Below are 12,219 nucleotides of genomic sequence, written 5' to 3' on the forward strand. Positions count from 1 at the left end.
AAGCGTGAGCAACATTCCAGTCACCTCACACTGAATGTTGGACACCTCCACTTTACTGATGTTAGCACCGCCTACCCATGCGGGGTGACTGGAATGTTGCTTACGCTGAATATTTTGGCAGTGGTATCTACTGAACTCTGTCCATAATCACAGGAAAATTAATACCTGATACTTCATCTGCTTACAAAATGCTCATTTTGTGTGATTTTTGGCCTTAAGTCATAGTTATAGAAGTTCATTGTTTTATATGTTCTTTAAATAATTAGGGCTTTCATATGCAGCCTCTCATGGTGGCCATTTTTACACATTATGGCCCATGGATGCCCTTTTTGCATCAATTTTTGGAAAATTTTATGGCAAGAATTTAAAGGGACACCAACAAACGAACCCACAGATGATGGACTGAAAATTATGAACACTACCAAAAACTAGTCTTTATGAGATAATATTTCAATAAAATATGACCTGCCAACCAGTTATACGGTTCAAAAGAAAGTTGTGAAAGAACAGAGTGGTTATTTTTTAAGTTGTGGGCGAATTTTATCATTTAATCTGTCATTGGGTAGTGTACCTTGGCAATCTTCGGATACGACGCTGAAGCTGACACTGAGTAGCATCATTTCAGTGTCAGCTAGACAGGTTACCTGAGGCTTAGGCTGAGGATGAGAATGACGCTAACTGTACGCTCATGGGCTAGCGATGGCGAAGTATAGCCATACTCAATTTTTGTACGGCACCTCACGATGGAGTGTAATTCTAACCCTCTCATCTATGCTCGGCAATATAGCTGTCATGCTGAAAACATGTAGTACAAAAACCTTCATCCCGATGGGCCAGTGATACAGCTGACTATATCTATCACAGGCATTCGACTCAATGCAAGCAAACTATCACTGATGCAATCAGTAAGTACAAATTACTATAAGTACTAGTTGCATCAGTTACGGTTTGCTTGCATTGAGTCGAATGCCTGCGATATCTATAGCCCTATGTTACGATGCTGTGGCTGTACAACGCCGATAACACACAGGGATCTACAGCAAATATACAATGAGGGCAGTAGCTTTGACCATTTGTTGGTGTAAAAAATGACCGGCATGCAGTAACTTATCTCCATGCTTAATGCTACCAAACATTTAGGCATTGACAGCAATTTCTGTTTCTACAAAGAAAAATTCTCTTCTATCAACATTTTTACAGTAGAAAGTTGCAGTAGCAAAAGTATGTGACCCCTTGTAGCTTGTTTTCAATGAGGTTATAAAGGCTTGACATACATTGCATTTGAAACTGCATGCACTTTCACAGAAATTATAGGGTTTAACCCTTTCACCCCCAGTTCCCTGTGTAGGTCCAACTTTACCATAGAAAACAATGAATTTGGGACAAACCATTGTGGTGAAAGTTTAAACTTGCAAGACTGACAAGTTCACCAGATGTTCATGAATTTTTGTTTCATACACTTCATTATTCATCAACATTCATTAGAAATTCAGAAATTCATCAATATATTTCATGAGATATGTATGAATTTTCATGAATAAATTCATCAAAATTTCATAAAACTTTTACTTCATGCACGTATTATAATTCATTAAAAATCATAAGTTCATCTTTATGTATGATGAATTTTTTATGAACACATCTAGTTCATGATTTATTCATGAAATTTCATTTTGAAATTTTCATGACCTTTGTGGAATTTAATAAATTCATGAAAATTTCACAATGAAATTAGATGAATAAATCATGAACTTATTAACTTCATCAAAGGTCCTGAAATATTTGTCAATAATGAGATGAACGTTTCATGAATTTTAAGGCACTGAAGAGCAATTCACAAAATGTGCATCAAAATTTCATGTTCCATTTTCTTATTCATCAATGTTCATCAAATATTTATGCACAGGGGTTTTGTGGTACAAAATATTTCATAAACTGGCAGGTGAATTTTTTATGAATTATGAATAGTTCATGAATGTTCATAAAGTCATGAATTTTTCTTTGCCAGGATTCTGTGTCTATGCCCAAATTGTACAGGGCACATGAAGCAGGCATACTGGCTATATTTATTTGTTGACAATCAACAGTGTAACTTTGGAGTGCTATGAACAAGAAAACCTGGATTTGATTGCTCAAGTCAAAGATATGTTAATAAAGAGAGATGATTAACAGTGAAGAAGTCGATGATACTGAGACAGGAATAGGAAAATACCAGAGCAGTGTATTGCTTTGAATCAGACCAGAATCTACATTACTTCCACACAGTTGATAGAGTTGTGACTGGGTAATTTTTAAGAAATAGTTACGGGATTGGTAGCATGTGTTGCAGTACCAGGTTACTTCATTTGAACAGACAGTAACTCTTATCTGCATATATCTGTTTTAAAATAATTTCATTGAGATGTTAATTTGCAACAATCACCTGCCCTTGACAGGTGGACCAGTCTTACGTGTAAAGGTTTGATTGTTTCAGAGTCACCATGTATTTCAATAACCTTTGTCTCAATAGCAAAAGCAGTGTACTAGTACCTTATTGTCAGCTGGCATGTCATTGGAAAATCTTAAGTACAATGGGCATAGCAGTAGTTGGTGATTTTGAATGTGATAGAATCTCATTGAAGATGAAAACCAGGCTGCTGAGTAGCAGCTGTGTCACATATCATTATAATCCTACCATTGAAATACTGTATGTGCACTTTTACAGTGGTCACACAAAACACCAATTTCAATAAATCAATGGGTTAACAATGTCTGTACTCTCCAACTTTTATTCATATATATAAGAATTTTTCAACTTTTTTTGTTTGTACAGTTGTCTGTCAAATGACCAATGTTTTTACTGGTCCCTCTGTGTTCTGTTGATGGACGGACTAGGATGAAGCTGTTGTGGCCAAGCAGACTTTTAAATGAACATTGAAACATCTGATTTAATTGTGTTTTTGAAACCATCAACTTTGTAGTTAAAATCGCAAGATCATCCATTACATTAAAAAGCTGAAAACATCATAATTATTTCATTGACAGGTTCTTCTTTTTTTTGAAATCGAAATCCTGAACAATATGGCTGGTAGTTCTAGAGATGGTACAAAAAATTATGCCCTGTTTATACACATTTTTATCAGCATAAATTTGGTTTTTGTGTCTGTGAAAATATTTAAATCAACTGCAAGTAATAATAAATGTTCTGTCTTTTTGAAATTGTCTATATTGATACATCTATTTAGGCATCTATCTGTTGGTGGATATTTAGATGAGGTGCAAATAAAGACTTTTACAATAGTTTTACAGGGTGATCAGTCTTTTGGAGTGTCCTGCAGTCTTTGTGGAGTGTCTGGTGTTTTAGGGATGGCTTGTAGTCTTTGGAAATGTTCAGTCTGTGAGGGGTGGCTCACAGTTTTACGGATTAGCTTCCTTTGTAGAGTGGTTGGTCTTTGCAGAGAAGTTCTACCCCGTTTTAAAGGTACATTACAGCGCCAAATCATTATCATGATAGGTGTCAGCAGAGTGTTTTCATTGGATAATGCATCTGCTATCAGCAATCTATGGGTACATTTAAGTGCAACCATACTGTATAGGTATTCAATAGGTTGTTTTCTTTGCTTGCAGTCCAGGCTGGCCCTGGAATCCTTAAGTCAAGTACCCTTCCTGGGGATTAGCATAACTACAATCAATGTGTACATAACGAACCATTCTATCGTGTGTCCCATTCAGTAGCTTTGAATGGAGTAGCCACGCGACAGGTGGCTGCCATGCGCTGCATGACTTGGTAAATATATGCATCAGTATGCACAAGAATTATGGCTCTCTATCTATCTAGGATCTTGACAGTGTTATCTAAAAGTGATTTCTGTCTCTCCAAGGTCACTAACAGAAACAATTGAACTTTTGACGTTGGTTACATACATATAGTATAGGTAATTTAATGTTTGTAGCCACCAATCACCAGGGATAAGATTTCAATCTTAGAACTCCAAAGAATGATGGCTGTATTATTGTTAAAGAATACTGCTATCTTTATTGTTCAAGAGCACTATGTCCGGTTTGACACAGTGACAGGAGGGCAGGTGTCTCTGCTGGGGGTCTGTATTTATTCACTCTCCTGTGGCACGTGGCAGTTCTTTTAATTCTATTTATTCAGAACAAATTCCGGTACAATTATCTTCCGGCATCAATGGCTCAGAAGACCGGGCAAATTCCTTCACATTATTAGCTTATGAATACATGCAAACACTGTTGGTGAAGGAAGCTTGGCGTGTGCCTCTTTTGTGTTGTGTCACGATCCCTTCATTGGTAGAACTTTAGAGAACTATAATGAGTTGTTTTGTAGCCTTTGGCAATGCCAAGGTTTAATTGTATATTAAAGTCATGAAAAGAAAGCAACAGCTGCTGAAATTGGGATTTTTTAGCCTATCATAGGGGTACCCCCTATCATCTATACATCACTGTGTACATATTTTCACTACACTCCACCTTTGGAATGCTCTTCAACAAGGTCAGTTTGGTTCCTGCTTTATCTGTTCCCAGTGTAAGATCATTCTGTCTTAATTTTTATGATACTTTGATTAATTTACTCTCAATGAAATGGAGCAGAATTTAAGGAACGTCAGTTGGTTGAACATTTTTTTGACAGAAGTAACTGAACCTTGACAGTGTCAAGCCCCACTGCACTAAAATATGCAATGTCATTGTCAAGGCACATGACACTGAAATTTATTAAAACCACAACATGTTAGCCTTCACAAAAAGACAAGCTAAACAAAGTCAGGCAACTTTATACAATTAAAATTTTTGTTTTCTTCTGTGTGCCATTATTCCCAACTGTATCCTTATGTTTACTATCTAAAGGTAAGTGAGATTTAGGTTTAAAGATGCAGTGTTCGATGACAATTGATCAAATCAAATCAAAGTCATGTCAGTATGCAGAACTTGGAGAAATATGACAGAGCTTTCTTTTAATTGTGTAAATAACTAAATGACTGAATCTTAGTGGTTGGTAGCCCATAGAATTCAGTATGTCCATGGTCATGAGGGACATCTTTTATAGCTCTGCTGTAGGCAATGTGAGTACTGTTTGTTGTCCTGCCATCAGCTTTGCATCAATTTTTATTCTCTGAAGCTGCTGCTCAGAAATGATCCATATTTGTTACACAAGCCATGAATGATGACTTTGGTTGTTCATATGATGAGAAAATTTTCATATGCCAAATTGTTCAGGGCTGACAATCTCATTTTTAGTCAAACATCACTTTCTTAGTGCAATTTTTCCAATTTTGGTAAAAAAACTCTGAAACTAAGTGTCTGATTGCTTTGAAATTTGAAATATATGGTTTCTTTTGGGTCATCTAGGTGAGATATGTTTAAATTGTGTGAAAAGTTGCATATTTGTATTTTGGGGCAATTTTTCACAATTTTGGACAAAAAATCCTCTTCTCTGAAATTGTTCCTTTGCTTTGAATTTGTATCAGGTTGCTGTAGGTAATCTGAGTCAGCTTTGATCAAATTGTGGTGAAATTCGTATATTTGCAATACTGGGACAATTTTTTCCTATTTTTGGTCAGAAAATCTCTGAAGCTGCTCATCAGATTGAATTCGATATGCAGGTACCTATGTATGATCTATCAGTTTTATCTCAATCATGATGAAATATTTAATACTGTATATTATTTGGGGTAATTTTTCCTGCGTTTAGTTGAAAAATCCAACAGCTCCATCTTAGAATCCACTTGACTAATTGCTTTCTTATGCAGGTGACCTGACTCTGATATGTTGAAATTATGACAAAACTTGCATAAATATATTTTTTGGGCAATATTTATAGTTTACTGGTTTTGATTGAGCAAATCACTTGTCTATACAGTTTAGCTATGATAACACGTTAGTATGTAGGCAAAGTGTAGGACACCAGTAGTCACAGCCAATATTGATGTACAAGATCTTGATTTGTATTTAAGGTTTTTAGGATGACCTGATAAACCAAATGATGGAGTAACTTTGACGCGTAAATTTGAACCTAATTTTCTCATTTTGGTCCAAACATTGTTTCCAGAACTGTTGGTGGAAAAGCTTTTCAGAGGTATTATAGATTCCCAAGAGTGATTTAATTTTGACTTGTGAAAAGTATTATGACAATTGCCCATGCAAATTTTTAGGGCAGTTTTCTTTCTTTTGTTAGAACATCATATTTTTCGTAAAAAGTGTTCAAATTATGTTCATTGGTTCCTGGGCATGTCTGCTTTGTGCTTTGAGCAAATGATGTTGAAGTTTTGCAAAATACTTTCTTATTTTCTGTGAAAAAAGTCAAGAACTGATATACCTATTTCAATTATTTCCATATTTGATTTTTGAGGTGGCATAGGCATGATCGACTGGTTAAGTTCTAAAAAAACTTATGTATTCTTTATTCATCATCACAGCCATATGACATAGGGGCCATGAAAGTCCTACTTTAATTTAATGTTTTGGTTGCTATACAATGATTCTAGTACTGTTGTTTTCAGCAAAGACTAACAGTGGAGCTAAATTTGCCACTGTGTCAGGTGTTCATTTGTAATGTCAGATTTTTGCAAACACCAAGCTGTATCTGATAGCCCTTTAGGAAACCTGCCAACTTATTTGTGACAAAATACGAGTGTTATGGTATTTTGCAAGTTCAGTCCTTCTAAAGTATCACAGACTCAATAATAAATGTATTCCTGTATCAATGCAACATAATAACTAAAAATTCTCTTTCTTGGGTGGGCCAATAAGAAAGGCCAGGCATGTGTCATTCTGAAATGAAATACTATTCATGGAGTTAGGGGCCCTTGTGTAGTATTCCCTGGGTTTAATAATTAAGGGTATGTCAGGATTGTATTGATTTAAAGCTAGCACTTCTTCAGTCAAACCGTCTAAGGGTAATTTTATGCAAAGAACTTTAAACAAGGATAACAGAGCTTGTCATTCTCACCAAGTGAAATCATTATGTAGAGAAAGTATTTGATGAAGGCGATTAACCTATGACCTTCTGTGACCTTCTGTGGAAGTGTGAGGGCGCAGTTCACAGTAAGTGAGGCTACCCACAATTCTCCATGATCTGTACACACGGAGATCACTCACTGAACTGAAGCAAATTTCGGCACACAGTCCATGTAGCCGACAATGACATGCAAATGATATGCGGTTAAGGTCTCCTCAACTAACTTTCAGCTGGTTGTTCACTTTCTACTATTTTTATAGTATTTTATACAAAGGCACAGACTTATTCTACCTGCAACTTAAAACTGATAGTGATTTTGTAGCTCATTCTTGACTATTTTCTTAGTTTTTGGTAGCCGGTAACAGACACTTCGTGTTCGTGTCGGCTACATGGACGATCTGCCCAAATTTCTTCTGTACATAGAACAACTCGGTCCATATTTCAAAATTCTGGCAACATAGTTCTGATTATCATAATATTCTGATTTCTCACTGTGAATAATGAGAAGATCAAACCTTTTTCCACGGAGGAGATAGCAATTTTGTAATTTTGTTGACATAGATTTTTGACAGCCATACACAATATTTTCAAGGAAACTAGGGGAATAAGTTGCATCTGTGTTGGCAAAAGAAAGGGTATTGATTTTTTTAAATGTTCGTAACAAAGGAAATTTGCATGTCTGACAGGTGGTATGATGAGACCATCTTAGTTGCTGATAACTTTATCTTGACAAGTGTACAATTTTTAGCTCCTCCAAACATCGACTTCTCATTTAATTTACTCTTGAATTTTAAACATAATCAATAATTTTGGAACATAGTTTAAACAAATAATCCTGAACTTAAATTGTAAGTTAAAAATTGTTAAGGAACTGATAAAATTGAAAAAGCCTTTAGCAAAAAATGTCTGAGTGAACAAATCAAGGGGAATTGTGGGTAGCCTCACTTACTGTGCAGTTATGAAGGCTGTTATAAAGGGTCTTCATTTAAGGTACAGAAGAGTTCACTGTGGCTGGTTCACTGTAGTGATGGTGGTTTGGGTAATGTTTAGACATATGCAAATACTTGAATGTTTGTAAGATTAGCTGTGTCATAGATGCTAAAGTGTCCATGGTTATGCAGATAAAATGTTTTGGGGTAAAATTTATCCATTTCTATATCAGTGGAACTGTATAAGAAGGAAAAGATCATACATTTTGAAGCCATTAGCATTTATTAACATGTGTGAAGCCAATTTAGGCACATGTAGTTCAATATAGACGATGGTACAAAGTGCATTTCATTGCTGTCATATGGGTTTATTTTAACCATAAAAACTTCCACACCAATGAGACTCAATTTTAAAACGCAGATAACATTATGTATACCCTTGGTGAACCAAGTGCTTGATAACTGATAATCAGCTTTAGAGGAGGAAAAATCAATTTTTGTCTTCTTAGCAAAATCTACAATGATGGTAGATGATGTTACTTTCCTTTCAAGACAATAATAAACATAATATCTTTACAAAGAATACATTGCAATGAAACTACATTCTCTGTGAGTGCATGGTTACTCTACCCTATAGTATAAACCGTGGTGAGTGCATGGTTACTCTACCCTATAGTATAAACCGTGGTGAGTGCATGGTTACTCTACCCTATAGTATAAACCGTGGTGAGTGCATGGTTACTCTACCCTATAGTATAAACCGTGGTGAGTGCATTGTTACTCTACCCTATAGTATAAACCGTGGTGAGTGCATGGTTACTCTACCCTATAGTATAAACCGTGGTGAGTGCATGGTTACTCTACCCTATAGTATAAACCGTGGTGAGTGCATGGTTACTCTACCCTATAGTATAAACCGTGGTGAGTGCATGGTTACTCTACCCTATAGTATAAACCGTGGTGAGTGAATGGTTACTCTACCCTATAGTATAAACCGTGGCATGGTTACTCTACCCTATAGTATAAACTGTGGTGAGTGCATGGTTACTCTACCCTATAGTATAAACCGTGGTGAGTGCATGGTTACTCTACCCTATAGTATAAACCATGGTGAGTGCATGGTTACTCTACCCTATAGTATAAACCGTGGTGAGTGCATGGTTACTCTACCCTATAGTATAAACCGTGGTGAGTGCATGGTTACTCTACCCTATAGTATAAACCGTGGTGAGTGCATGGTTACTCTACCCTATAGTATAAACCGTGGTGAGTGCATGGTTACTCTACCCTGTAGTATAAACCGTGGTGAGTGTCTTGTAGGAAAGTGACAAATCCTAAATGTTTAAATGATAACACAGTTACAAATACATAAATTTTGTCAGTCATTGCAAGCAATCTTTAAATCTTAGTTTTGCAGTTTTGCAGAGGTTAAAGGGTTTTTCTTTTTGTTCTGACCACAGACAAGGAGAAAAACAGACCAGAAACAATGCCATTTGATGTCATGGTCCTCTTGATAAACTATGAGCTTTTTTGTTAAGGTGTCAGACTTCTAGGAGACTTTATGCGTTATTGATAATTAGATGAGATCATGTGAAAAGTAGGACAAGATTTCCCAGAGTCCTGTGTATGGTGTAATATTTCAGTACAAACACAAACAAATGTGGACGAGTTTCTTGACAAGCTTGAAGACGAAATCAAAATTGACAAACTTTCAGATGTCTGGAACTTCAGAGAGGCCAGTTTGACAATTTTCAAAATTCCTCTCGCATTATTGTGAATATATAATAAGTGTCTTTTATCGACACTGTCAGATTTTACCGATTTTACAGATTTTAAGACAGTGATTTGATCTGTCCTTTTCAGAAGAATATTAAGCTTTAAACGAACTAGGAACTGATGTCATGCCAATGGAAAAATATGATTCACTTTCATTTTCAGATGTGAATAAAACAGTTTTGACCCAATATGCTTAAAATTTACCTCTGGGCAAAAAGGAAACAGCTGATCTGTTAAGTCATTCTCGTCAAGGTGATATGACTGATCGTAAAACCATTCGATAAAATCTGACAGTGTCGATAAAAGACACTTATATATTCATAATAATGTGAGAGGAATTTTGAAAATTGTCGAACTGGCCTCTCTGAAGGTCCTGGCACACCACTTCTGCTCAGCACTAAACGACAACGACAGCAACGCAAACTTTCCTGAAAATACTTTTGCTTAAAAATCGGCAAAAATTCGGAAACTGCTGAAGGGTGAATGTTCAGAAGTCTTCAAAAAGCAGAGTTGAAGGCAACACTATGCCAAGGTGTACATGGAGGGGATAATGCCACCACTTTACACCTTGAACAATACCCGTTTCTGGTCTGTTTTCCGCCTTGTCTGTGTTTCTAATAAAGTACTTTGCAAACATTGACCTTGACAATTGCAGTTTCTAAATTTTAATCACGGTTCCTCGACGTGGAGGGACCGTGTTTTAATATTTCAAATGTGCTGCTTGTTTTAACCATACTAGTACACAGTGATGCCAATGATTTATGCAGAATTCCAAACAATGTCATAGACAATTCATTGATAGTATCTGTGTTATTTGTACAATCTCTGATGAACAATTATGATGTGGAACTATCTACACCTGATCATACACAATGTTTTAGTTTGTAGAGCTTTTGACAGATAAAAGTGATGTAACTAATCAAAACTGAAGAATGTCAAAGGTCACTTGGGGTCATGTCTGGTGATGTGGACTTCATGGTGGTGTGTTACTTCTCATAACATTATTGGTACTCAAAATACACATACCATATTTAATTTTCTATCTGAACTATGATAAATGTAAAATGATAAATGTATGAAAGACGTCCATGCTGCAAGTGAAATTCAGTATTGAGAAATTTGTAATGTTAAACACGACAGCAAAATCACAATTGAGTGATGGTGTTGAGTATATAATGTTTTTGATGACACTGTTGTTCCATATGAAAATTAGTATTCTGATTTCGTTGTTCAACCAATTCATTCCTCAGGCTTCCATGATTTACAAGATATGCAGCGAGGCTGACAACATGCAATACCCCTAACATCATGTAAGACGACTGTAACAGCAGCAACTCGGACCATGGTGGACAAAGACTACTCATTTTTTACCGCAGTTTCAAATTTATGTCAATTCTAAACCCACCCTTCATGGTCGACATAAAGATTATAATTATGTGTAATTAATATGATTGGCAGTTTACTTTATCCTAGAAGTATTATCTATGAAGATTAACCTGGATTTAATAACTTTTGGACACTTGACATTTGGTATAAGTACTATGTGTTGTGTTTCTGTGGTTCATGTGGGTGTAGTCAGTTCAATAACAGAACTGCATCCTCATCATTATGCAGATATCTTGGTAACCACATTTCTGTGTAACTATGGTATACTGGATTTTTTTGTGGCTTATTTCTTGGTCACTTGATGAAATGCCATTGTAAACAGTCAGTGGGTTTAACCATGTTATATGTAAAGCACCTCACTACAGTCATGTTACCAGCTGTGACCTTTGATAGGTCAATATTTCAAGAGGTTGTAATAAAATGTTACCCTGTTAAATACTGGACAATGTCAGATTTGTGAAAAATATCAACCAATCACAAAGTGTGTATCAAAGAATATATTACTAAGGTCTACTTGTATCCATTCTGCTGCAATATAGAAAGGACTTCAACTACAATATTTGGCTTTACTGTGAAATCAGTGGATACATTTTGTAAACTCTAATGTCATTCTAATGCATGGCCAACATGTACAATCAGAAGCTGCTTGTGCAACTTAATTCTATTAGTGTCAGACAAAGCTGATAGAATGAATAATAATGAAAATTATAATTTGCTTACAGCCTCTTTGTTGTGTCCTTCATTCATGTTTTTCTAGAGTGCTATGGCTATCAGAAGCAGCAGTGACTTGATTGAAAAGGCCAAGATGATTATTTATAAAACGGTGTCTTAATGCGAGAAGAATTTTGAAAATTGTCAAACTGGCCTCTCTGAAGTTCCTGTCTTAAAATTTTTACTCTTTGCTTTGTTCCATGGCTATTGTACAGTCTATCTCAAATTATATGAATTCATATCATATGTCAAATCATATGCAGTCTTTATTAGACCTATGTAATCTATACGAAATCAAAATCAAAATAATAAAAATGATATTTACATCACAATTTGTAGCAATAAATGATATGTAAAAGTAAGTTTGACATTTGTCTTGGACATAACAAGATAGATAATAATAATCAAAATATCTAGGTATTTCTTAGTCTATATAATAAACAAATATAGTCTGTAAGTTGT

At 35.6% G+C, this 12,219-nt stretch overlaps 1 protein-coding gene and 1 long non-coding RNA gene across 8 annotated transcripts in view; one reads left to right on the forward strand and one right to left on the reverse strand.

Annotated features, from left to right (window-relative positions):
* Positions 1-12,219, reverse strand: part of LOC139151207 (G1/S-specific cyclin-D2-like) — a 94,079-nt gene that overhangs the window by 74,243 nt on the left and 7,617 nt on the right. The gene's annotated exons all lie outside the window — the stretch shown is intronic.
* LOC139151228 (uncharacterized) overlaps positions 1-12,219 on the forward strand; it is a 58,900-nt gene that overhangs the window by 2,686 nt on the left and 43,995 nt on the right. Inside the window, exon 3 of one of the 6 annotated variants that reach the window (XR_011556370.1) lies at positions 2,813-4,492. The exons of 4 other annotated variants lie outside the window; for them this stretch is intronic. This is a non-coding gene — a long non-coding RNA (uncharacterized lncRNA). Of the gene's footprint in view, positions 1-2,812; positions 4,493-10,910; positions 12,078-12,219 lie in introns of those variants that run through there. One more of the 6 variants, XR_011556364.1, reaches the window with a different exon arrangement.

This window comes from Ptychodera flava, chromosome 2 (assembly GCF_041260155.1).
Source record: "Ptychodera flava strain L36383 chromosome 2, AS_Pfla_20210202, whole genome shotgun sequence".
Lineage (NCBI taxonomy): Eukaryota > Metazoa > Hemichordata > Enteropneusta > Ptychoderidae > Ptychodera > Ptychodera flava.